Source organism: Dendropsophus ebraccatus, chromosome 2 (genome assembly GCF_027789765.1).
Source record: "Dendropsophus ebraccatus isolate aDenEbr1 chromosome 2, aDenEbr1.pat, whole genome shotgun sequence".
In the NCBI taxonomy this organism is placed as follows: Eukaryota; Metazoa; Chordata; class Amphibia; order Anura; family Hylidae; genus Dendropsophus; species Dendropsophus ebraccatus.
The window spans coordinates 4875421-4902017 of NC_091455.1; the positions used below are offsets into that span (position 1 = coordinate 4875421).

General features: G+C 49.7%; 1 long non-coding RNA gene across 1 annotated transcript; it reads left to right on the top strand.

Annotated features, from left to right (window-relative positions):
• Positions 1–1161: 1161 nt before the first annotated feature.
• Positions 1162–10667, top strand: LOC138782935 (uncharacterized). Its single transcript, XR_011361597.1, has 4 exons — positions 1162–1204; positions 5473–7706; positions 8191–8326; positions 10049–10667. It is a non-coding gene; the product is annotated as an uncharacterized lncRNA (long non-coding RNA).
• Positions 10668–26597: the final 15930 nt, after the last annotated feature.

Consider the following 26597-nt stretch of genomic DNA (forward strand, 5'->3'; position numbering starts at 1 on the left):
ACAAAACGTGTAAAGCAATTTCCTCTGAGTACATAAATAACCCACACATGGACAGAAAGTTCCATGCCATCGATACCTGAATAGTAGTATAGGGTGACAGTATGGCGGTAATGCTGATTACACTGATACTTGTATGGTGGCATAGGGTGACAGTATGATCACAGTACGGCGGTATTACTAAGTATATCAGTGCTTGTATAGTGATATAGGATCGCAGTATGGTCACAGTATGGTGGAATTACTTAGTATATTGGTGCTTGTATAGTGGTAGTGTAGTGTCCCTGTACAGGTGTGCAACCAACTCCTGTCTTCCACCTGTGAAAAGGTAACTCTGTCAGGTGTCATACTTTGGGATGATGGGTGTTGTTTTGCACCATCACCACTTGGTGTCTCACTCTTCCCTATTTCTATGCAAAGCTGAGGGATAAAGGGTTAACCTGTATGTCGCACTGTGTTATCTGTTTTCCAATCACTAGCTTGGGTGCCTCACACTCTGTCTCCTTTCACACTCTCACTCTTTTTATCATATGAGGTTAGTCCTGGTCAGCCCTATTTAGGAAAGTTAGTTCCTGGTGCGGAGGTCCTTTTTTGTCTTCTACACACATCTGGTTATACCTTCTACAAGATCCAGTGCTTGTATACCCGGGGTTGGGCATCACCACTCCCGGCCACCGTGACGAGTGCCTGGTTGGTACCACCACACCAAGCCCACTGCTAACACCACCCAGCAACCCCGGGTTACAGCAGTAGTATCCGCCTGTCCTGACCCTGGGATCAGCGTCTCCATGTTCTGCTGTTATTGGCTTCTTGTCTTGATGGTTTGGTTACAGATCTATGAAGGGGTCGGGGACTTGGCCTTAGTAATGGGCATTGTGCGCCTCCATCTTATTGCCCCTCCGGGTCTCAGTCCTGGATTTGCCTCTGTGACCTGGAATAACCTGATACAGATGTCAGATATGTCGTAAGCCCAAGATTTCCCATAACGGTGGAAGGATGATGAGGGGTTAATGATGTCCCAATAAGACGATCTCCGCACCAGATGGACGACGTTGGTTTTGATCTGTTCTGAGGAAAATCTCACTTCAGGTTGTGAATTCACTGGAAAACCACAATGTGAGGGCGAGAGGGGGCACCGGGCGTAATAAGGTATAAATACTCAGCACTGAGACTGCGCCAGACACAGCGGCTGCAGGACCCTTCTCAGGTGAGTCCACTCCTCTATATGAGAACTCTCTGCAGGGACTAGTCACTGACTATAGGGGGCGCTCCATCATGTATGCAGGGTGAGGATTATACTACAAGCACATCAGCTGCCGTCCATCTCCAGGGACGTGTGTCCAGCTCTGGCTGCCGGCCTCTGGGGACCATATGTCCTGGTTTAGGCTGGGTTCACACACAGTATATTTCAGTCAGTAAAATACGGAAAAGGAGAGAAAGGAGCGCTGCACCTCACACCTCTGGCTGGCACTATTGCCTCTCGGCTACATTTAAAAACCAACGCCAGGATGTTATTATATAATTTGATCAAACCATATTGCTTCATGTACCACGTGCAGGTCCCTTGGTTCACATGGGTCTCTACACTAACTCACTACCATGTCAGTCAGCGACCGCCATCCCCGCAAAGCATGCACAAACAGGGAAGGGAGGCCATAGAACGGCCCTGCAACCCCAATGTCACAGGACCAATCCCCAAGGGCTCCCCCAAACCCAGCAAGCGCCGTCGGCCGAGAAAGCTGCCACCAAGCAACACAAGTGTGAACATGGTCTTATCACTCACCATTGCTCCTGCAAGTAGAATGTGAAAAATAGGAGCTACTAGTCATGTGTGCACAGGTGCCTCCTGCTGATTGCAGTCACGTGGGTCTTACCAGGAGGAGTGCAAACACTGAGAAAAGGGAGAAATGTAAAATACGGACAAGGAGAGAAAGGAGTGCTGCACCTCAAACACAGAAAGGATCTGTTCACACAATGATGAAATTGAGTGGATGGCCGCCATATAACAGTAAATAACGGCCATTATTTCAATACAACAGCCATTTTAAAATAAAAGCAATATTTGTCATTAAATGGTGGCCATCCACTCAATTTCAACATTGTGTGAACAGATCCTTTCTGTGTTTTCAATCCACTCCTGGTTTTGGTTGCAATATGAGGACCACAATACTGACTGAAATATTCTGTGTGTGAACCCAGCCTTAGGCTATGTTCACGCTACATATATTTTCGTATAATTACGGCCGTGATTTATATGAAAACATACATGCCGTTGCCTCCTATGGAATCCCGGCCGGAGCGTATACACATAGTACATATATACATACACATAGAATACACTCCGGACGGGATTCCATCTGGCCCAGAAAACTGACATGTCAGTGGACACTATGCATAGTGTGCAGTGGAGAGTTCTGATGCGGCATGCATGGATGCGCTCACATCCGAACTATGCACTGCAAAGATCATCTGGTCGGTACTACAGTACTGGCCGCGATGATCTTTTGCAGAGATCGGCCGCATCACGGAATGGCCGGTCTCATATGATGTGTGAACATAGCCCTACTCTGTAAGGGTCCATTTACACAGAAAGATTATCTGACAGATTATCTGCCAAAGATTTGAAGCCAAAGCCAGGAATTGATTTGAAACTAGGAGAAATCTCAGGCTTTTCTTTATGACCTGATCTCTGTTTATAGTCCATTCCTGGCTTTGGCTTCGAATCTTTGGCAGATAATCTGTCAGAAAAGCTTTCTGTGTAAATGGACCCTAAGAGGGGAAACTCCAACCTGCTGCAGTTATCACCGATCCACTGGATAGATGATAACTGTCCGATCCATAAGGGACTGACTGCTGGGACCCCCAATGGTCAGAACATGGGACCCCCGACCACAGGAACACTGAATGGAGCGGGAGTCATGCATCTGCCCTGCTGCCCCATTCAGGTTATGGCTCTGACTTACCCCAGGCTGGTGTAACATTATATATATATATATTATTAGATTATTTGCTGCTGAAAGGATTCTCCATGGTTATGCATTTATTATTATAGACTATTATACAGTTATCACTCATCGGCCAGATCCCCCTGCACCACAGTTATGGCACAGGAAAGGGATGGGCAGCAGGTGATATGATTTATCTTTAGCCTCCCACCCTGGTATATATAGATTATTTTCTATATGATCCCTAAAAACCCTCATGTTGTGCCCTTTTACATTACTGTCCTCCTCCTCCTACATTACTCTGTCCTCCTCCTCCTACATTACTCTATCCTCCTCCTCCTCCTACATTACTCTGTCCTCCTCCTCCTCCTACATTACTCTGTCCTTCTCCTCCTCCTCCTACATTATTCTGTCCTCCTCCTCCTCCATTACTCTGTCCTCCTCCTCCTCCTACATTACTCTGTCCTCCTCCTCCTCCTACATTACTCTGTCCTCCTCCTCCTCCTACATTACTCTGTCCTCCTCCTCCTCCTCCTCCATTACTCTGTCCTCCTCCTCCTCCTACATTACTCTGTGCTTCTCCTCCTCCTCCTACATTACTCTGTCCTCCTCCTCCTCCTCCTCCTACATTACTCTGTCCTCCTCCTCCTCCTACATTACCCTGTCCTCCTCCTCCTCCATTACTCTGTCCTCCTCCTCCTCCTACATTACTCTGTCCTTCTCCTCCTCCTCCTACATTATTCTGTCCTCCTCCTCCTCCATTACTTTGTCCTCCTCCTCCTCCTACATTACTCTGTGCTTCTCATCCTCCTCCTACATTACTCTGTCCTCCTCCTCCTCCTACATTACTCTGTCCTCCTCCTCCTCCTCCTACATTACTCTGTCCTCCTCCTCCTACATTACTCTGCCTTCCTCCTCCTCCTTCATTACTCTGTCCTCCTCCTCCTCCTACATTACTCTGTCCTCCTCCTCCTCCTACATTACTCTGTCCTCCTCCTCCTCCTACATTACTCTGTCCTCCTCCTCCTCCTACATTACTCTGTCCTCCTCCTCCTCCTACATTACTCTGTCCTCCTCCTCCTCCTACACTACTCTGTCCTCCTCCTACATAACTCTGTCCTCCTCCTCCTACATTACTCTGTCCTCCTCCTCCTACATTACTTTGTCCTCCTCCTACATTACTCTGTCCTCTTCCTCCTCTTACATTACTCTGTCCTCCTCCTCCTCCTACATTACTCTGTCCTCCTCCTCCTCCTACATTACTCTGTCCTCCTCCTACATTACTCTGTCCTCCTCCTCTTACATTACTCTGTCCTCCTCCTCCTCCTACATTACTCCGTCCTCCTTCTCCTACATTACTCTGTCCTCCTCTTCCTCCTCCTACATTACTCTGTCCTCCTCCTACATTACTCTGTCCTCCTCCTCCTCCTACATTACTCTGTCCTCCTCCTCCTCCTACATTACTCTGTCCTCCTCCTACATTACTCTGTCCTCCTCCTCGTACATTACTCCGTCCTCCTCCTCCTACATTACTCTGTCCTCCTCCTCCTCCTCGTACATTACTCCGTCCTCCTCCTTCTTCATCACTGTAATCTTCTGATATCTCCCCTCTCTGCAGGATAATTGTCTCTATTTTTCTGTATTGGAACATAGATTCCTGGTGCTACAATTCACATCTCTCCTCTACACCCACATCTCCACCCTGTGCCAGTCACACTGACATCTCCACCCTGTGCCAGTCACACTGACATCTCCACCCTGTGCCAGTCACACCCACATCTCCACCCTGTGCCAGTCACTCCGACATCTCCACCCTGTGCCAGTCACACCCACATCTCCACCCTGTGCCAGTCACACCCACATCTCCACCCTGTGCCAGTCACTCCGACATCTCCACCCTGTGCCAGTGACACCGACATCTCCACCCTGTGCCAGTCACACCGACATCTCCACCCTGTGCCAGTCACACTGACATCTCCACCCTGTGCCAGTCACACCCACATCTCCACCCTGTGCCAGTCACACCCACATCTCCACCCTGTGCCAGTCACACCGACATCTCCACCCTGTGCCAGTCACACTGACATCTCCACCCAGTGCCAGTCACACTGACATCTCCACCCTGTGCCAGTCACACCGATAGCTTCACCCTGTGCCAGTCACACCGATATCTCCACCCTGTGCCAGTGACACTGACATCTCCACCCTGTGCCAGTCACACTGACATCTCCACCCAGTGCCAGTCACACTGACATCTCCACCCTGTGCCAGTCACACCAACAGCTCCACCCTGTGCCAGTCACATCGATATTTCCACCCTGTGCCAGTCATTACAATGGCATCTGCCACCCGTCTATTATCTTAACCCCCAGTCTTGTATTGAAGACTTTGCGATTGCTATTACCTCACAGATTGTAAGCTCTTGTGGCCAGGGCTCTCTCTCCTTATTGGTAGTTTGTTACTCTGTAATATGTGGTCACAGTCATGTAACATCCTCATCGGATTGATCGCCTGTTTGTTTCGTTGCCAGGACGCCTGCCCAGTGCCAGCAACGTCAGGACCAGGTGACATGTGAGACAGCAGAGAACAAGAGACCGCAGAGACCCCAGCAGAGAGCAAGAGACCGTTACATACAGTAGGCAGACATGAGTGGTGATAAAGAAGACATTAGCGGAATCGGGGGAGGGGGAAGCGTTAGCGAGGGAGGAGAAGGAGGACCAGGAGACATTAGCGAAGGAGGTGAACACGTTAGTGATGTCCAAGGAGAAAATGTTGGCATAGCAAGAGGAAGATGCCTTAACATAAGAGGAAAAGGAAAATTTGCTACAGGAGGAAGAGGAGGAGGGGGAGGAGGGGGAGGAGGAGGGAGATGGTGATAAGTGACCCTGTATACACTGTGTTCAAACCCTATGGGGGACACTTATAAACCTTGCGCCCATGGCGTATGCCAGGGAGAAGGTGCAGATTTGGCCCTTCTCCCTGGCGTACGCCTCTCGTATGCCCCGCTCGTCTAATGGGCAGGCAGGGGGGGGGGGCATAGCAAGGCAAGGAGGAGGCATGACCGCCTCCCACGCCTCATTTATCATGATTTACGCCCGCTTCCAGGTGAAAATTATGGTAGAAATGTCCCCCTGCTTAAAGCAGACATAGATTTGTTGTGCCGGACGCAGGGCCGGACGGGTTTATAGAGAGACGTGTGCCTCTCAGTGAATCCAGCCAGAGGAAAGGAGATGGGGCCTAATTTAGGACCGGCGTACTTTAATAAATCCCCCCCCCATGTGTGTATACAGTGGATAAAGCTCTGGGCACATGCACCTAACATATCCATAGGGCTCCATTCCCCTGCATATCCATAGGGCTCCATTGCCCTTGCAGAAGCCGCCGCACCGTCCATCACACCTGGGGCTTCCAGCTGGCGGCATGTGCCGGAAAGCCTTCCTGACGTATACCGCAAGGGAATGACTGAACACAGTGTGCACAGAGTCTTACAGGGAGTCATCACCTGACGCCCCGAGAAGGAAAAATCTCTCTCCCCAACGCAAACACCCCCCACCCCCATAACTACACCCACTGGTTACCCAATATACAGGCCCCGATACAGACATACTCTTTCCTGTCATCAGCCAAACCGCTCGTCCTGTAATGGTTTCTGTATTTCCCGATAGACTAAAGCGTCGTCTGCTCCCAACATTTTATACCAAACTGCAACAAGATGTTGTGTGTGACTGCGGCCTCACGCTGTGGGGACTCGCCGTAGTTTTGGGTTAGTTTGATGACGTGATATGTGTAAATATACAGTAACCCGGACAGTGGGTGTTATAGGGCAAACCCCCCCCCCCTCCACAGACCCTGCAGCCAGCACCATCCCAGCCTCTATACCTAATCTCCCAGTATAGCCTCACCACCCCCACCCGCAGCTTATCCCCAGCATAGCCGCCTTATCCCTGCTTGTTCAGTCTCCTCCACAGCTCTATGCCAGTGATGGTGAACCATGGCCCTCCAGCTGATGCAAAACTACAACTCCAATCATACCAAGGCAGACAAAGCCAAATTCCTGGCTGTCCAGGCATGATGGAAATTTTAGTTTTGCAACAGCTGGAGGGCCATGGTTTACCATCACTGCTCTATGCCTTAAAACTCCTTCAATCAGCTCCTCCCCATGGCTGATAACAGGGAACAATAGTTTTTACTGCGGTGTGCATGAGATCTGATAACAGCAGCAAGAGCCGTCAGGGGGCACATGAGATCTGATAACAGCAGCAGTAGCCGGCAGGGGGCACATGAGATCTGATAACAGCAGCAGTAGCCGGCAGGGGGCACATGAGATCTGATAACAGCAGCAGTAGCCGGCAGAGGGCACATGAGATCTGATAACAGCAGCAGTAGCCGGCAGGGGGCACATGAGATCTGATAACAGCAGCAGTAGCCGGCAGGGGGCACATGAGATCTGATAACAGCAGCAGGAGCCGGCAGGGGGCACATGAGATCTGATAACAGCAGCAGTAGTCGGCAGGGGGCACATGAGATCTGATAACAGCAGCAGGAGCCGGCAGGGGGCACATGAGATCTGATAACAGCAGCAGTAGCCGGCAGGGTTCTCTCTCCTGGGAGGTGACAGCAGGAAATGTCGGGGATGAGCTTCTCCCGACCTCGGAATAAAGAACAAAGAGCGCGGAAACTGTCACCTGGATCCAGTAATGTGACATCTGTGTATAAAGAGAAGAGCGGAGAGCGAGACGTCATCTGTACCGCGGGGACTGACAGGTGAGCGCAGCTCTGGGGGCAGATAATGATGGGGGGTGATGGGGGTAATAAGAGCCTGACAGTCACATCAGTCACAGGTGAGTGCAGCTCTGGGGGCAGATAATGATGGGGGGTAAGAAAGGACGTGGACTCTCATAGACAGCAGTGACTTTCCGCCAGGGTATAAAGTATAGTGAGGTAAATGGTTAGTGGAAGATAGTGAGGTTGGTGTCACTGACCTGGAGCTGATAGGTGGGATACGGCCGGATACAGAGTTCATGGAAGGTTTGGACCCTAAGACAAACTTGATATTGGAACAAAAATCTTAATTACATTTTTTAATCCCAGCTATGGCCGGCGATGAGTGACTCTGATACAGCGACCTGGAGATGTCACAACATGGAAAAGGGTCTGGGGGCATTTCCGGTTTCTGACCCTCTGTAATCCTCCAACCCCTCATGTTACCCCCAAAGCTCCAATCCCATTCATTGTCTCCTCTCCGCAGGTTTCCCAGCATGGATGTGGAGAGAGATGGCGTCAGCTCCGCAGCTTCACTATCACCTCCCTGAGGAGCTTCAGGATGGAGAAGACGTCCATGGAAGAATATGAGCCCCTCCCCAGAGCGGTGACCCTGATCAGAGGTGAGCGCCCCCTACTGGTCACTATGCAGGGAGATGTCTCTGCTGTACAGGCAATAGAAAAGTGATACCACAATGCCCCCGAGCATGTGTCCTGTGCCAACCTCCTACATAGATGATATCACTATAACATGGGGGGTACTCAGGGTTAGTCACAGTATAATTATATGTAGTGTCCCAGAGCGCAATCCCTAAGGCAATCCCTGAGGATGGCACCTGTCAACAAGTGTTTTATTGTCTAAACTGTTATGTGTATTTCTCTGTACCCTGTAACTGACAGGCAGAGATGGGTTACATGTTTCACCCTGCAGACCACACAACAGCGACACCTACTGTCCCTAGTGGGAACTGCTCTAGGTAGTGTAGAGATAGTGTATTAATCCCATAGGAAGTTGCTAGAAAGAGGGAGGAGCAGTCTCCTCACAAGACCGAGCTGTGACAGGAAGTAGTGTACAGTGCAGCCAGTGGTTGTTCTGCCAGCAGGCCAGTTAAGCCTGCCTGTTACTAAAGAAGGGGAAGGAGATAAAGGAGGAGAGACTGAACAGAAGGAGAGTTCTTCAGGAGTATTCACAGAGATACAAGGTATTTCTCTACAGCCAGTGGGAATCCTAAGGGCAGAACCCCTAAGCCAAAGGACTTGAGCATACTGGGTAGCAGAGATAACTGAGGCCTCTGTACCCATCTTCCTAAATTCGGGGGGTAAGATTGACTAGGACCCCTGGATACCTCTGGGACCCGAAAGTTGTGGCCTAAGGCCCGGCCCAGTAACTAAAGCAGGAAGCTCCCGATCAGACTGGGAGGGAAACGCAGACTCGAGCGCCATTGGGGAAGAGATCCACAGGATCACAGTGCCCACCAGCATCCCACACACCACCAGATTCTCCACCAGCGCAGTAGCTCAGTCAAAGCCGCCAGTATTCACAGCTGTATGCCGAAGGACTGTATAACACCGGCAAGTCTAACAGTAAAGGAGTTGTTGTTACACTGCCTCCCTCCTTGTCTCCCTATTGTCCTGACTATCTGCACCACACCACCATCAAGGGCCATATTACCGGACAGCAGTATTTGGGGTTGGCTCTGGGGGAATCTACAGGTCCACACCATTGACCACAATACACACCGGTGCAGCCCCCCTACAGAAATGCCTGCAGTAGCCCACAGAAGAAAGAGAGAACCCAGGGAAGCGCTAGAGAGTCCCCCTGTACCTGCAGAAGCCCTCGTGCCCACCTGTGACCGTGACAAGTTCCAGCCATCCTGCAGGTATAGCACACTCTCACTCTGCAGCCCCCGGGGCGTCCCCTCACTGAGGAGCTCAGCGCCACACTCAGGAGAGACTACTACCACCATCATCCTCTCCTCATTCCCCTCCCTCTCTTCCACGAGTACCCTGGAACGCTGCAGATAGTCCTGGTGGTCTGAGGTATAAGTTCTCCCTACTGCTTTAGAGTGTTGTGGCTGACACCCCTCTACCCCCACTTCCTGTGTTCTGTCTTGATCTCTCTGCTTCTAGAGACAGGATTCCCTTAGCAGCAGGCAGTGGATGGCAGTGTGAGGGAAAGTGAGACATCTTGTTGTGAAGAATTTACGCCTGTAATCTTTGCTGAATAGAGTGATGTATAACAGTATTACAGATGGCCTGGGCGATGACATGGGGGGAATGTGGTATCCTGGTATTAATCGTGACCCTAGAAAACATCACAGTAATGAGAATTTTCTCTCCCTCAGGAAAACCCTGTGGGGAACATCACCGGCTACGACGATCTGCTGGACGAGCACTGCAACTATAAAGCCCCAGAGTCACCTGAGCAAATTATAACTACCAGGAGCCTCCTCTATAATCCTCCACCTTACATGATGGACAGGAGGTGATTATATATCCCAGGAGCCTCCTCTATAATCCTCCACCTTACATGATGGACAGGAGGTGATTATATATACCAGGAGCCTCCTCTATAATCCTCCACCTTACATGATGGACAGGAGGTGATTATATATACCAGGAGCCTCCTCTATAATCCTCCACCTTACATGATGGACAGGAGGTGATTATATATACCAGGAGCCTCCTCTATAATCCTCCACCTTACATGATGGACAGGAGGTGATTATATATACCAGGAGCCTCCTCTATAATCCTCCACCTTACATGATGGACAGGAGGTGATTATATATACCAGGAGCCTCCTCTATAATCCTCCACCTTACATGATGGACAGGAGGTGATTATATATACCAGGAGCCTCCTCTATAATCCTCCACCTTACATGATGGACAGGGGCCGCTGTATCCTTATTCTTATCCATAAAGCTCCAAATAGCAATAAGCAATAAACATATAAAGACAACACATTGTAGCGTCTTCCTTCTGTGCTCAGATCTGATATAATGTTGTCACAACCTGAGGCTGCACTACTGAGGCTGCACTACTACTGCTACCACCTCTATGCCGATGACACTCAGATCTACCTCTCTGGTCCGGATGTCACCTCTTTGCTATCCAGGATTCCAGAGTGTCTATCGGCCATATCCTCCTTCTTCTCCTCCCGCTTTCTAAAACTCAACATGGACAAAACAGAACTTATCATCTTTCCCCCATCTCGCTCCACCTCGCCTTCTAATCTGTCAATCACTATCAATGGTTGCATTATGTCCCCTGTCCCCCAAGTCCGCTGCCTTGGGGTCACCTTTGACTCTGCCCTGTCCTTTAAACCACATATTCAGGCCCTGACCACCTCCTGCCGCCTTCACCTCGAAAACATTTCCAGAATCCACTCTTTCCTCACCCCTGACTCCACCAAACTGCTGGTCCATGCTCTCATTATCTCCCGCTTGGACTACTGTAACATCCTCCTCTCTGGCCTTCCAGCTAACTCCCTTGATCCCCTCCAGTCTATCCTTAACTCTGCTGCCCGACTAATCCACCTTTCCCCTCGCTTTGCCTCAGCCTCTCCCCTCTGCCAATCCCTCCACTGGCTCCCCATTGCCCAACGTATTCACTTTAAATTATTGACCATGACTTACAAGGCCGTCCACACCCTGTCCCCTCCGTACATCTCTGACCTGATATCACGCTACCGTCCCTCACGCTACCGTCCCTCACGCAACCTCCGATCCTCCAGTGACCTCCGTCTGCGCTCCCTCTTGTTTGTACCTCGCACAACCGCCTCCAAGACTTTGCCCGAGCTTCCCCCATACTCAGGGCCGATTCTAGCTCTTCCTCTGCCTGAGGCGAGAACTGAAATAGCGCCCCCCCCCCCCCTCAACTGAGATCAACATCATATAAACACCAAATAATTCCACCACATGATGACTGCATATCAGCACTCCATAGTGACTAAATACTATTACCAATATTGCCACTTCAAGGGAAAAATTCCACCACTGACTGATCAATACCACCAGTAGTGCTACTGAATAAAAAACACTGTATAGAGTCCAGCATTACCCCCACACAGTGACAGTATAGTGATCAGGGTACAGTTACATCCAGTGACTCACAGGTGACGTCTTCTCTCATCAGAGTTGTTCACTTTCCTTTTTCTTCTACATTCAGATCCGACTCGATCATGAAGACTTCTGTTAGCCATGACTTGTTCCCGCAGCATCTATTGGACAGACATTTTAGGCTCCACAATTTAGAAGATCCCTTCTGCATCTCCACACTATTATAATCCCCATTCTCCTCATGTAGTCATAATCCCCCCAGGCAGTCATAATCCCCCGTGTCCCCCATCTCCTCATAATCCTCCAATCTCATCATAATCCCCCCCACCTGTGTCTCACCATCTCCTCATATTCCTCCTGTGCCCCCCATAATCCTCCCATCTCCTCATATTCCTCCTGTGCCCCCCATAATCCTCCCATCTCCTCATATTCCTCCTGTGTCCCCCACAATTACCCCCTGTATCATCCATCTCCTGTGTCCCCCCACAATCACCCCCTGTATCATCCATCTCCTGTGTCCCCCCACAATCACCCCCTGTATCATCCATCTCCTGTGTCCCCCCACAATCACCCCCTGTATCATCCATCTCCTGTGTCCCCCCATCTCCCCACAATCACCCCCTGTATCATCCATCTCCTGCGTCCCCCCACAATTACCCCTTGTATCATCCATCTCCTGTGTCCCTCCATCTCCTGTGTCCCCCCATCTCCCCACAATTACCCCCTGTATCATCCATCTCCTGTGTCTCCCCATAATTACCCCCTGTATCATACATCTCCTGTGTCTCCCCACAATCACCCCCTGTATCATCCATCTCCTGTGTCCCCCCAACAATTACCCCCTGTATCATCCATCTCCTGCGTCCCCCCACAATTACCCCTTGTATCATCCATCTCCTGTGTCCCTCCATCTCCTGTGTCCCCCCATCTCCCCACAATTACCCCCTGTATCATCCATCTCCTGTGTCTCCCCATAATTACCCCCTGTATCATACATCTCCTGTGTCTCCCCACAATCACCCCCTGTATCATCCATCTCCTGTGTCCCCCCAAGTCCCCACAATCACCCCCTGTATCATCCATCTCCTGTGTCCCCCCACAATCACCCCCTGTATCATCCATCTCCTGTGTCCCCCCACAATCACCCCCTGTATCATCCATCTCCTGTGTCCCCCCAAGTCCCCACAATCACCCCCTGTATCATCCATCTCCTGTGTCTCCCCACAATCACCCCCTGTATCATCCATCTCCTGTGTCCCCCCAACAATTACCCCCTGTATCATCCATCTCCTGTGTCCCCCCACAATCACCCCCTGTATCATCCATCTCCTGTGTCCCCCCACAATCACCCCCTGTATCATCCATCTCCTGTGTCCCCCCCATCTCCTGTGTCCCTCCATCTCCCCACAATCACCCCCTGTATCATTCCTCTCCTGTGTCCCTCCATCTCCCCACAATCACCCCCTGTATCATTCCTCTCCTGTGTCCCCCCCATCTCCTGCGTCCCTCCATCTCCTGTGTCCCCCCATCTCCTGCGTCCCTCCATCTCCTGTGTCCCCCCATCTCCTGCGTCCCTCCATCTCCTGTGTCCCCCCCCCCATCTCAGCATAGTAAAACAAAAAACAGGCCAGCATCTCCTCACCTCACCACTCGTTCCCCCGCTGTCCCTGTGGCCTCCTGGATGCTTCCTGGTCGCTTCCTGGTCAGGCTGATCACAGATCTCATGGAGCAGCCCGACCAGGAAGACCTCACTGGCTGCTCCAGATCACTTCTAGATCGCAGCACTAACACAGCCTGCGACCTAGAAGTGACTGGCACAGAGCAGAGGGCTGATAGTTCCCTTCTCTGAGCCTTCTGTCAGCTGTGTGCGCCTCCTAATAAGGACACAGACACAGCTGACAGCAGGGGGCGCTCCTATAGTGCAGAAGCAGGGAGTCCGGCATCACACTGGAGTCCCTGCTTCTGCACGTATATTCCGTGGGCGGTACGCTATTAGCGTAGCACGCCCCGGAATATGCATACAGGAGCAGAGACATCAGTCTATAAATAATAATAATAATAATAATAATAATATTAAATAATAATAATACTGAGGCTGCACTACTGAGGCTGCACTACTGAGCACCACTATAGTAGATGCCTTATTTGTTAGACAAAGAACTCTGTAACCCAGGATAGGACAAGGTTAAAGTGCTGCATTGCCGTCGCAAACTGTGGTGTGATTGAGATAAGCTGTTGCTGTATTTATACTGAATTAAGGAAAGGGATTGCCGAACATGATCACTTCTGCGTCCTTACGGGGAGGCTGTGATTAATGCTTAACCCTTGTAATACAGCATGGCATCGAGAGCAGCTGCAAGGTCACAGACAGCAGGCGCATAACTTTTGGAGTGAACGGGTTCCTGATAAGTGATCTCTGTCTCGAGCAGCGGGAACAATACTTGTATTGATCCCATTATTTGTGCTTGTACTGGAGTAGAGAGCAGGTCAGAAGATCTGTGATTTACCCCCTTGCCCCCAAGGAGGAATTAGCAACGAGGGACAGTAGGTTGCTGTAGTGTGTCGCCATAGTGTGTCACTATAAGCGTCTGGGCCTATAGCGGCTGTGCTTGTTAAGACCTAACGTTTAGGTTTTAGTCCCCAATAAGCTACCTAGGGATTGGATGAGCAAGGATGAGACAGTTATTCACTAAAAGAAGGGATCACCAGTCTCCACAAGAAGTTTATGTGAAGCTGATGTGAAGCTAAGGAAGATAGTTAGCGATGGGCATGAGAAGATGCAGTGTAAGATCTAGAACAGATCTTTAGGAGGTTTGATATGAAGGCAGATGCATGCCTTAGCCCCACCAACCTCTGGCTCTCTGACCAACACCTGGGAAACCCCTCACACTCCTGTACACACTTATTTTTGCCTTGTGGGTAGGTAACCAGACTTACATGTAACATGCAGGGCAAATGGGTCCTTGGAATTTCCAGGAACCTTAGGGGTTAATGTAAGTACTATCCCTAAGGGGGAATAAAGGATTAGAGTTCAAAGAGGGGAGGGTGTGGAGTAGATAGAGAGATGAGAGCCAGAGGGTCAGACAGAAGGAAAACATTCAGGATAATGGGTGGGAAGCACAGGTCCAGCTGGGTGGACATCTGCTGGTGACCAACAAAATCTAGATGAGGCAGAATATTGTAGTGTGTGTGGCAGACCCAAGCCACATCATTATGTTACACCATTGTACCCAGTGTATATCTGTATACTCCTGCAGGAGCCAACCTACCTCCAATGGTGGCATATAGACCCTATGTTCTGCAGGAACAAACCTATTCCCAATGGTGGCATATAGACCCTATGTTCTGCAGGAACCAACCTATTCCCAATGGTGGCATATAGACCCTATGTTCTGCAGGAACCAACCTATTCCCAATGGTGGCATATAGACCCTATGTTCTGCAGCAACCAACCTATTCCCAATGGTGGCATATAGACCCTATGTTCTGCAGGAACCAACCTATTCCCAATGGTGGCATATAGACCCTATGTTCTGCAGGAACCAACCTATTCCCAATGGTGGCATATAGACCCTATGTTCTGCAGGAACCAACCTATTCCCAATGGTGGCATATAGACCCTATGTTCTGCAGGAACCAACCTATTCCCAATGGTGGCATATAGACCCTATGTTCTGCAGGAACCAACCTATTCCCAATGGTGGCATATACTGTAGACCCTATGTTCTGCAGGAACCAACCTATTCCCAATGGTGGCATATAGACCCTATGTTCTGCAGGAACCAACCTATTCCCAATGGTGGCATATAGACCCTCTGTTCTGCAGGAACCAACCTATTCCCAATGGTGGCATATAGACCCTATGTTCTGCAGGAACCAACCTATTCCCAATGGTGGCATATAGACCCTCTGTTCTGCAGGAACCAACCTATTCCCAATGGTGGCATATACTGTAGACCCTATGTTCTGCAGGAACCAACCTATTCCCAATGGTGGCATATAGACCCTATGTTCTGCAGGAACCAACCTATTCCCAATGGTGGCATATAGACCCTCTGTTCTGCAGGAACCAACCTATTCCCAATGGTGGCATATAGACCCTATGTTCTGCAGGAACCAACCTATTCCCAATGGTGGCATATAGACCCTATGTTCTGCAGGAACCAACCTATTCCCAATGGTGGCATATAGACCCTATGTTCTGCAGGAACCAACCTATTCCCAATGGTGGCATATAGACCCTCTGTTCTGCAGGAACCAACCTATTCCCAATGGTGGCATATAGACCCTCTGTTCTGCAGGAACCAACCTATTCCCAATGGTGGCATATAGACCCTATGTTCTGCAGGAACCAACCTATTCCCAATGGTGGCATATAGACCCTATGTTCTGCAGGAACCAACCTATTCCCAATGGTGGCATATAGACCCTCTGTTCTGCAGGAACCAACCTATTCCCAATGGTGGCATATAGACCCTATGTTCTGCAGGAACCAACCTATTCCCAATGGTGGCATATAGACCCTATGTTCTGCAGGAACCAACCTATTCCCAATGGTGGCATATAGACCCTATGTTCTGCAGGAATCTTGCCCTTGATCAGCTTTTGAAGTAGTTAGTTTGATTCAAAGTGCCCCTGACCTGATAGTAAGACCAATGCCTTTTTGGAGGTGGGCAGCCTAACCTCAAATGGTGTACAATGTCACATGGGTAGAGATGGTAAACCTCTGTAGTATGAAGGTACCAGATGTCACTTTTCAAATGCTCCTTGCTGTTACAGCACTGGCTGACTATGCCTTAGCCAGATGATGTAGAGCTGTAGGGAGCTGAAGAGGTTAATGCTGGAAGAGTTTGGGCAGCATACAATGATTTGGCACATTATCAGCCTCACAAGAGTTTTTGTTATTTGTCATTGACCAGCTCTGCGGGCTGCAGTAACACAGCAATGCCGGGTGGAGAATCTAAATTGGTAAAGATGATCTTTTTAGTGGCTGCAAAGGGAATGACAGATCCCATGCAAGCCCAGAAAAAAAAAAAATCAGAGCTGTTAATGTACTCCCCTACACTATACTGCTGTATTGCAGCAGGTTTTACAAAACTGGTGTCCCCCTTTAGAAGTAGTTATGTTACATGTTACAAAAATGTTGATAATTTTCTGTCGTCCTGATCTTAAAACATGTACTTATTTATGTACGCCACTTTTCTGTATATTTTTTCGTCATTATCGCCCCCAAAGATGGCGACGGAGAGCGAACCACTCCCCCATATCATCCACGTCTGTATTATAATCGTGACACTTCAAAACCACGCCCTAAGCCACGCCCCTATATCCAGTAATTACTTCTAGTTCGGTGGCCATGTTAGTTCCTGGCACTTCAGCCCCGCCTTCTTCACTAGTGTTATTTAGGGGCGGGCACAAGAATCTCCTATAGAGATCAATATAACAACTATTTTGCACTTATCAACCCGATAGTATGAGAGTCCCGAGTAACTGATTACTGTAACTTACACATTTCTGTGTAGAAAGTCTTTTTAGAGATGTCTATCCTAATAAGTTGTAAGCAAATAGTTTTTCCTACTGAGGTATAATAGTGTGTCCCAGTGTCCGGTATTTTCATTACACAAGATTTTCAAAGAAGTTTGCACTCTTAGGCTATGTTCACACTGCGTATATGTCCGGCCGTATATTTTCGCGGCCGGACATATACGTGTTAAGCTCCGGCCAGGGATTTACGCTACTTGCGGCCGGCTACGTACAGAGCGCAAACTTAGGCTCGCAGTCTTACGCTTCCCAAGCGCCCTATGTAGCGGTCTGACAGCAGTCTTTTACTTGGAAATCTTCGCCTAGCCCCGGACACCCCACAGAACTTTTTGGATCGGCACAAAAAGCTTGAAAAATGAAGAAATCACCACTACGTACGGGACCGCACCGTACGGCATTTTCGTCCTCAAACGATGGTCTGGCTCATTTTTTACGGCGCCGCGTCCGTTCCTGGCGTAAGTTCGTACGTAATGTGAACTGTGCAGCCGTAGATTGGATACTTCCCATTGTATGCAAACTATGTAAGTCTACGGCCGCTTATTCACGGAACGCTCTACGTCCGGAGACTTACGTAGTGTGAACATAGCCCCCTAATCTATTATTTTACTGCTCACTGTTCAAGGTTACCTGAGAGATGGGACAGAGCGGGGGTTATATAGCCGCTGCGTATTTTGTTATTGGGCATTCTGCCAAAGCTTTTAGATAACAGCGCAGCGCTGGTACGCTGAAGATGTTGACACTTATATGTTACATTTTCAAGGTGTCTTTTATTTGATTTATAGCAAAAGAAGATTAATATGATATTAGCCGAGTGTAACTTGTTTTATTATTTTTATTTTTTTAGTTTTCTAGTTTTAACAGTTTTGTCATGAATATAGCAAACCAGTATAATACACTGAGCTCATGGAGAAAAAAAAGTTATTACTTACTAAAGAAAATATTAGAAACTGAGAGTTTATAGAATAGTTTACCTAAAACACCTTGATATCATAAAGTCATTTTATTACTGTTTTCCAATGTTTTTACTAATGTATAGATTTATACTTGGCTATTAGAGATGAGCGAACGTGCCCGTCCGAGCTTGGTACTCGATGGAGTATTAGGGTACCCGATGGTACTCATTACTCAGACGAGCATCTCGCGATACTCGAGGAAATCTCATTGCGATGCCCGAGCCCCTAGGGGCCTCTCCGCGGATAGGATGTAGTTACTGGCAGGAACCGGAGCAGCTGCTGAGCAGAGGATTGTCTCGGTTTTGGCACAAGGGCAACACAGCTGAGAACTGGGCTCCTGACCATGCAGAGGCTGGGCATGCGATTCTTCGTTATCCTTAGTCAGGGCACCAATTATCACACCAATGCCAAGGTTCAGAAACAACGGTAGTTGTATATTTATTATAACGGTGGTAACTAGAAGCAACAGTCTCTCCGGATGCAACCAGGAATAAAGCAAACTTGGATAAGGCAGAGTAATGGGTGATGCTGCAATAGGCTGTAGGTGAGCGTGCTGGAAGATAAGGGTAGTAGTAGTTGTACTGAGGAGGAGATGCTGGGCGGAATGGAACTGAGATAAATACTTGCTGTTGATGATTAGAGAAGATGATGAGAGGAATGACTGAAGAACGGCACCCAGATCTGGAGAATAGATGAGAATGTTGAGGACTTGAGAATAGAACATAGCCAGGAACACTTCTGGTAATGCTGCAGCAGATACCGCAGGGCTACGGCCTTGTGACACAGGAGCAGCAGCAACACACCCAATCCCCTCTGTGGTAGGAGATAGACTGAGGTAGAACAGGAAGTCACATGGTATCCCCCAGCCAAAGCTCGATGACCATTGAAGGTATCATGGCAACAGGGCAGGGTCACGTGATCACCAGCCTTTGCATTATCACACCATTAGGCATATACAGAGAAATATACATGAGAAGTGCCATACTTGAACACTGGGGGGCAACATAATACCCTTAGGCACTGATAACTGAATATGCATACAAGAAATGAATGGAATAGCAGACCTGAACACTGAGAGGGGAGACACAATACACACAGTTTGCATACACCATAGATTTGCAGAACAGAACTGGCTATAATAAGGGTGCAGAGATAAAGTTATGGAGAAATAGTTCTGGGACACTGCATACCTCCCTACTAGAAATGAGCCGACCTCGGCGAACCACAAGTTGAGGTAGATGTGGCCGAAGGAACATAAAGGACCAAGACAAGAGGAAGGAATGTAAGTGTGAGTGAGTATGTAGGTGTGTGTTTCCCATGCTCAAGGCACAGGTGACAAGAGAAACTAAGAAGAGAAAGAAAAACCCAAGTGGCAGGACTTCACCTAGGGGTGCCTAATGTACTCTGGTTACAGGTAGTTAGCACGTGGACCATCTGATATGTGAGCCAGGACTACTTAACTGCTGGCGGGTGACCCCCAATATTCAAGACAGTTTGGACAGTAGGTTTTCAATGAAATACGTTACCCTACTGGAAAAAGAACGTGAAGATGTCAAGGCAGGGAAAAACAGAAAACAGAGGGATGTGAGCCCTACGCTGATCCCAACCTCTGTCCCTGCCTATTGCCCCACCCACGCTAGACCGTGGGGCGACAACCACGAAGACTGCGTATACACTGATAAATGTGCAGGGGATGGGAGACAAGAGACACAGACAAACACAGTAGAATAGTCAAACAGGCCGAGTCAAAACCAGGAGAGAGCGACAGTACAAAATCAGAAAGATAAGAAACACGCCGAGGTCAAACCAACCGGAAGCAAGGTACAAAAGGGGTCAGGCAAGAGAATGGTCAGGAACACAGTATACGGTCAGAATTAGCAGAGATGTAATCACCAAGCTAGCTAGTGCAGAGCAACCAAACACTGGCAGCAAACAGCCTGATAGCAGGGTTTAAATGCAGGCTGGAATCCCCACCCCCACAGGTGAGAGCAGGAGACTCCAGAAAATAATTAACCCTGATGTGACCGGGTAGTACAACATGGATAAGGAATGCTCACGTTCTCCTGCGTGCATCTAATGATTGAGAACGTGAGCGAGGACCCACATTCCTTGCAGTGTCAGAGACAGGAGCGACGGCACGGACACCCTGACTGCCAGTCCTGACAGAAGACCTGTGTACTGCCTTGGGTGTCTGTGTGAAGTGACTTGGACACCTGGAAGAGAAAGAATAAAATAACAAAAGCAAGCATACATTTGGCGCGCCATACATACCAGTCAATCATACAACACAATTACTCAATAGGCCAAACACACGAAAAAGGTATCCAAGGTGCAATATGTATGAACATGTGTAAGTGTTGAGTGGAACTATGTGTAGCAACTACTGTGTGTTGGGGACAAGACAGGGATAAACAAACAATGGAGACACAAGGAAGGGAAACATAGAAGACAAGAACACTGCGAGGTCCTGAAGAACACTGGCTCAAAGGAATCTTCCCAGTGGATAACACAATAATACAATATACAAAGGAAATAGAATACCCTTGTGAAAAAATACACTCTTTGGAAAATATACTCTTTAGAAAATGGACATTCTTTGAAAGTATAGATATATACTGACTTCTTACTCAGAGGAAGAGGAAAAATATCTGACTTTGACATGAGAACACACTTTGAAAAGACACACTTTACTCTATCTAAATGACTTTTCTGCTTACTCAGAGGAAGGAAATATATATATGACGCTGGTATGAAAATAACCTTTTGACTACTGTAGTGCAATACTGAAGTGCAATAATAAACCTTGATAATCACATACTCATGAAAGTGCTTTAGGAAGAACTGGGTAAGTGTCTCTGTTAGGGAGAGTCTCTTTAGGCAATATAGACCATCGTCCATGTAAAGGCTCTGGGACAGGCACTAGAGAACAATGTAACAACCTGAGTGTCCATCAGCACATAGCTGGGTGAGAAACAAGGAAGCTTGGTCAGGAGGACCAGGTGCGAACCTTAAACATTGCAAAACTTTCTAATCACACAGCAAAAAAACCCAGGAACAGTTGCATGAACAGTTTAAGGACTTTGGTCTCTATAGCGAACTGGTGGGGTTCCCCGAGTTAAGCGCTCAGACCGTCTCAGCGTAAGGACATTTTCATTAGCAGCTTGCTCTGGCACAGGTTGGTGATCAGCCACAGCAGCCGGTTGAGGAGGAGGAGCTGCGGGCTGCAGGGCGGCAGGAGGCGGAGCTGCAGGCTGTAAGGCTGTGGGAGGTGGAGCTGCAGGCTGTAGAATTGGAGGATGAGGGATGACCGGGACGCTCATGGTAATCCCCTCATAGCCAATGGGTATGAGGAACTGCTCAGTTCGGAACATATCCTCGAGAGAGGGCGATTTAGATGGAGCCTCTTGGGCAGGAAGAGGTGCCTGGACAAGTTCCGGACAAGGTGCTAGAAGGCCCTGCAGATCCTCTCTCGTGCAGCGTTTTATCCTGTTTCAATGCACAGTTTGGGGGGCTAGGCCCGGCTTTTTGACCTCATATATCAGTCTCTGGATAGGGAATTAAGGAGATGGTATAGGGTTCAGGTTCCCAAAGACTCTCCAGTTTATGAGAACGGTGATACTTCTTAAGCCAAACTTTGTCTCCTACTGTTAGTGGTGCGGCATTTGCCCTCTGGTTGTAGGCATCCTCCTGGCGCTGGTGGGCTTCTCCCATTTTTTTTATCAACAATATCTCGGACGTCCTGAATCCTCCTCTGATGCTCCTGGACCCAGTCAGTGTCAGGCAGAGGGTTGAGAGTGTCAGGGACTTGAACTCCTAAGGCGCGGTCTTGAGGAAGCTGACCTTGGCGCCCAAACATCAAATAGAAAGGGGAGTAGCCGGTAGAGCAATGAGTGGTGTTATTGTAGATTTCCACCAGCTCATCCAACAGGTGACGCCATTCGACCCGTTTGGCCACTGAAGCTGTCCTTAGCATATTGATGAAAACCTGGTTGATCTTCTCACAGAGGCCATTCCCTTGGGGGTGATAGGCCGTGGTACGTAGCTTCTTACACTCATGGTAAGTGCACAATTCATGGAAAAGTTGAGACTCGAAGACCGGATCCCGGTCTGTCAGTAGGGACTCTGGGCAGCCATAGTGTTTCATGTTTTCCTTGTAAAAGGTAATGGCTGTAGTCCTGGTGGTCAGGTCCCTGACAGGCACTACGACTACCCACATGGAGTAGTGGTCGACCATGGTGAGAGCATAAGTGTATCCACACCTCGTTGGAGCCAGCTTCACGTGATCTAGGGCGACAAGCTGATTCGGCCGGTGGGACACGATGGGATGTAAGGGGGCTCTGGCCTCTCTTCCCCCGGCCCTAGAGATGTTGCACGGAGGGCACTCAGCACACCAGTTTTCAATATCGGCTCTCATCCCGATCCAGTAGAAGCTTTGCCGGATAGTTGCCTCCGTTTTGTGGACCCCAAAATGACCAGGCGTCATGGTAGGCGTCTAGCACCATCTTGGCGTCTCGGCGGGGAATCAGGATTTGGTGGCACCGCTCTCCCGAGATGGGGTCCAAGGAGTTCCAGAGGATTAGGCCCTTGTGGAGAAAAAGTCTCTTTCGCTGCCTCCAGAGTCATCTCAGTTCAATGTCAGGATAGGGCCTTTTTATTCACATGGGGACTCAACCCGTGGAGAGGTAGTCATAGATCTCCCCCAAGACTCTGGACTCCTTTTAAACAGTTTGCCACCTGGCCAGGTCCTGGTGAGCACTCGGTTGAGAGGGAGGTTCTCCTGGCTTAGCCGCACTCACGACACTCTGGGTGGCGAACCTTTGATAGAGGGGGGGGCATCTCAACATCCTCCCAGTCGCCGTCTTCCGGGGGCCTTGGGAGCTGGCACCAGTATAGAGCCGGAAGGGAAGATTATAGTCGCGATAGGCCAGGACGGGAGGTGTTGTCAACAGGTGTTTCAAGGTTCGAAACGCAGTCTCTTGCCGTTCGGTCCACTCGGCAGGGAGTCGTCGATTGTAGTTTTCCCGAGGGCATCCCCGGAGCAGCTCGGTAAGCGGCTCGGCCGCCTGTGCAAAGTGAGGTATGAAGCGGGGGTAGTAGCCGGCAAACCCGAGGAAACTTCTCACCTCCTTCACAGTCTTAGGGGTGTCCCAGTGTTCCACAGCTGAGATCTTTTCAGGATCGGCCCGTATTCCCTCAGCACTCACGACGTGCCCCAAGTAGTTCATTTGGGGTTTGAGAAGGTGACACTTGGATGGTTTGATTTTCAGGCCGTGATCCATGAGGACCTGGAACACTTCAGCCAGATGATGAATATGATCTTCGTAGGTGCGTGAATAGACGATACCATCATCAAGGTAGAGCAGGACACTCTGGAAGTTGACATGGCCGAGGCACCTTTCCATCAGCCACTGAAAGGTAGCGGGGGCGTTACATAGCCCGAAGGGCATACTGGTGAATTCAAAGAGTCCCATGGGGGTAGTGAAGGCCGTCTTCTCCCGATCCTCGGGAGCCATGGGTACCTGCCAATACCCGCTGGTGAGATCTAACGTTGAGAAATAGGCGGCTGACCCCAGGGCAGCGATAGACTCTTCAATCCGGGGCAAGGGATATGCATCCTTGTGCGTGATAGTGTTCAGTTTCCTATAATCAACGCAGAACCGGATGTTGCCATCTTTCTTCTTGACGAGGACGATAGGGGCAGCCCACGGACTCTGGCTCTCCTGAATGACATTAGTGTCCTTCATCTCCTTGAGCAGCTACTTAACTTGTTGATAGCTGGCAGGGGGAATTGGCCTGTGTTTCTCCTTGATAGGCAGATGGTTCCCTGTATTGATTCGGTGCTGAACTAGATTGGTTTTCCCAAAGTCAAGAGAGTGCTTACTGAAGGCTTCATGGTGCTGCTTAACAACTTTGAGAATACCGTTGAGATATTCGACAGGAGTATTTGCATCGCCTATGTGGAGTTCGTCCCACTAGGGAGTAGGAGCCCTGTTATAGTCTCTCGGGGTAGCATGGTTGGATCTCTGATGAGCAATGGTCTCTTCACAGACAACATCTTCAGGGTCGAGTTGATGCAGCATGGCAACCGTGGTGAACTTGTACAGGTCGGCAGGAGAGTCACCGAGGTTTACCAGGCGCACTGGAACTTGACCATTGGAGACAGTCACGAGGCTCCTTGCAGCTCTCACAAGTGGTTGCCTTTCGATTTCGGTGGAGTCCAGCAGAGCTTCATAGTCGGCATTGTCTAGGCCTGGGCGAACCCGGCACCAGATGAGGGCCTCACTATTAGCTGGGTTTGTAATCGGACCGGCGTCCCTAGTGCGGACACGGCAGATTTCTCCCCGATGATTGACAAACTTCTGCTGAGCGGTGAGCGCTTTGATGGTCTTCTGGACAGCTTGCCTGTAGTGGGGAGAGGCATGAGACAAAGAGGCATGCAGAGCATCTAACACTTCAGCAAATACATGGCGAATAACATTCATGCCTAGAACAGTAGTACCACTATCCCCCTGAGCTTCAGTAACAATTACACCTTGACGAGGTAACTCACGATTACCAATACAAATGGTAGGCTCCCAGTAGCCTAGTTGTGAGATAGGTCGGCTATTGCTAGCAATTAATTTTAAACGGTACTCTTCAACCGGGCCTAACGCCCTCAGTCCCAATGTTCCTCAAAAATGTGTCTGAGTATGGTAGTCACTTGGGTCCACAAGGGCTTCCAAGGGGACATTGTCTAACCAGAGAGTCACATGCGGGCATTGCGAGAGGAACCTGGAGAACCACTGTGATTCCTGCGGGCCTGGGGTTTGACCTCCTGGGTGTTGGCCCTCGGACCCAGGGGTAGCCCTTTAACTGAAAGCACTGGGACCGGTAGTGTCCATGTCGCCTACAATAGCTGCAGTAAGGCCGTTCAGGGGTCCTGAGTCTTTGGGGCGAAGGCCTATCAGGACTCGGGTACTCAGGGCAAGAGTCCTGGGATAGGGATGTGGAGGAGGCCCCTTGCAGTCCCCTTATAGCTTGGCAGAGGGAGTCAACCAACTGGGTAAGGAGGTCAGGGGTAACTGGAGAGTTAGCAAATGTAGGCTGTTGTGAGGCTTGAATAGCGGGAACAGGTGTAGCCACAGGTGAGACTGGAGGTACGGGGGAAGCCCCCGCCAGATCTACGGGAGCTGGGCCCGCAATACAGCCAGCACAGGGAGTGTAAATTCCAACCACCCGTAGGGCCAAGGTCTTGAAGTCCAGGAAGGACATGGTAGGATTTTGAGCGGCTAGCATGCGTAGTTGACTCTGGATGAGCCTGGAGTCCACTCCCTCTATAAAGCGATCAGTAATTATGCATTCGGCGGCTGAGGGGTCTATAGTATTGACTTGTCTTAGAGCCCTATAGGCAGATTGGAGGGCCAGTGCATAGTCTCTTAGAGTCTCACCTGGCTTCTGGCGTCGGTCGAAGAACTGGAGGCGGACCTCCGTGGGCGACTGTACCTCAAGATTTTTCAGTAGCCAGCCATGACCGTACCTCCTCAGCGGCGGGGCCTTCCAGTTGCCCCAGCAGCAGCTGCACCTGTTCAATGGGAGAGAGTGAGACAAGTTTGAGAGTACGTGAGATCTTTTCTCTGAAAGCAGCTAGAGTGTGGGGTTCCCCTTGATAGCTGGGGAGGTTGGAAGGCCCAATAAAGAATGATACTGCGGCAGTAACTATGGGTGCAGGGACAGCAGCAGAGGGCCTCGTTGCGGGAGCGAGGAGATTAGCAGACGATGTGGGCGGACTGCCCCCACCATCAGAGTCATCACTGTGAGCTGTGGACATGGCAGCGGAGGTACTGTGCCTTTAAGACGTGGATTAGCCGCAGAGGCGTTGGAGCGGCACTTGGAACTTGGAGACCGGGAGCGCAGCGGGCCGGTGGGCTGCGTTGATGAGGGACAGTGAACCAGTGGGGACAGTGGTGCGAGCAGCCGGACCTCGGTGAAGGCGGAAGAAGATCTTGGAGACTTCCGGTTGTGCAGCCACAATCTTTCTCCCCCCAGCATCGGAGGTGGGGCTTGAGCAGCGAGCGAAATTCACCAGCACACCAGTTAACCCTTTCCGGGACCGCGTCGGGGTGTGGGCAAAGTCTTTTTGGGGTTGCGGCACACTCTTGGGGGACCCACAATGTGATCTGTATCCTGTTTGTGATGCCAAAAATGTAATGCCCGAGCCCCTAGGGCCTCTCCGCCGATAGGATGTAGTTACTGGCAGGAACGGAGCAGCTGCTGAGCAGAGGATTGTCACGGTTTTGGCACAAGGGCAACACAGCTGTAAACCGGGCTCCTGACCATGCGGGAATACTGGGCATGCGA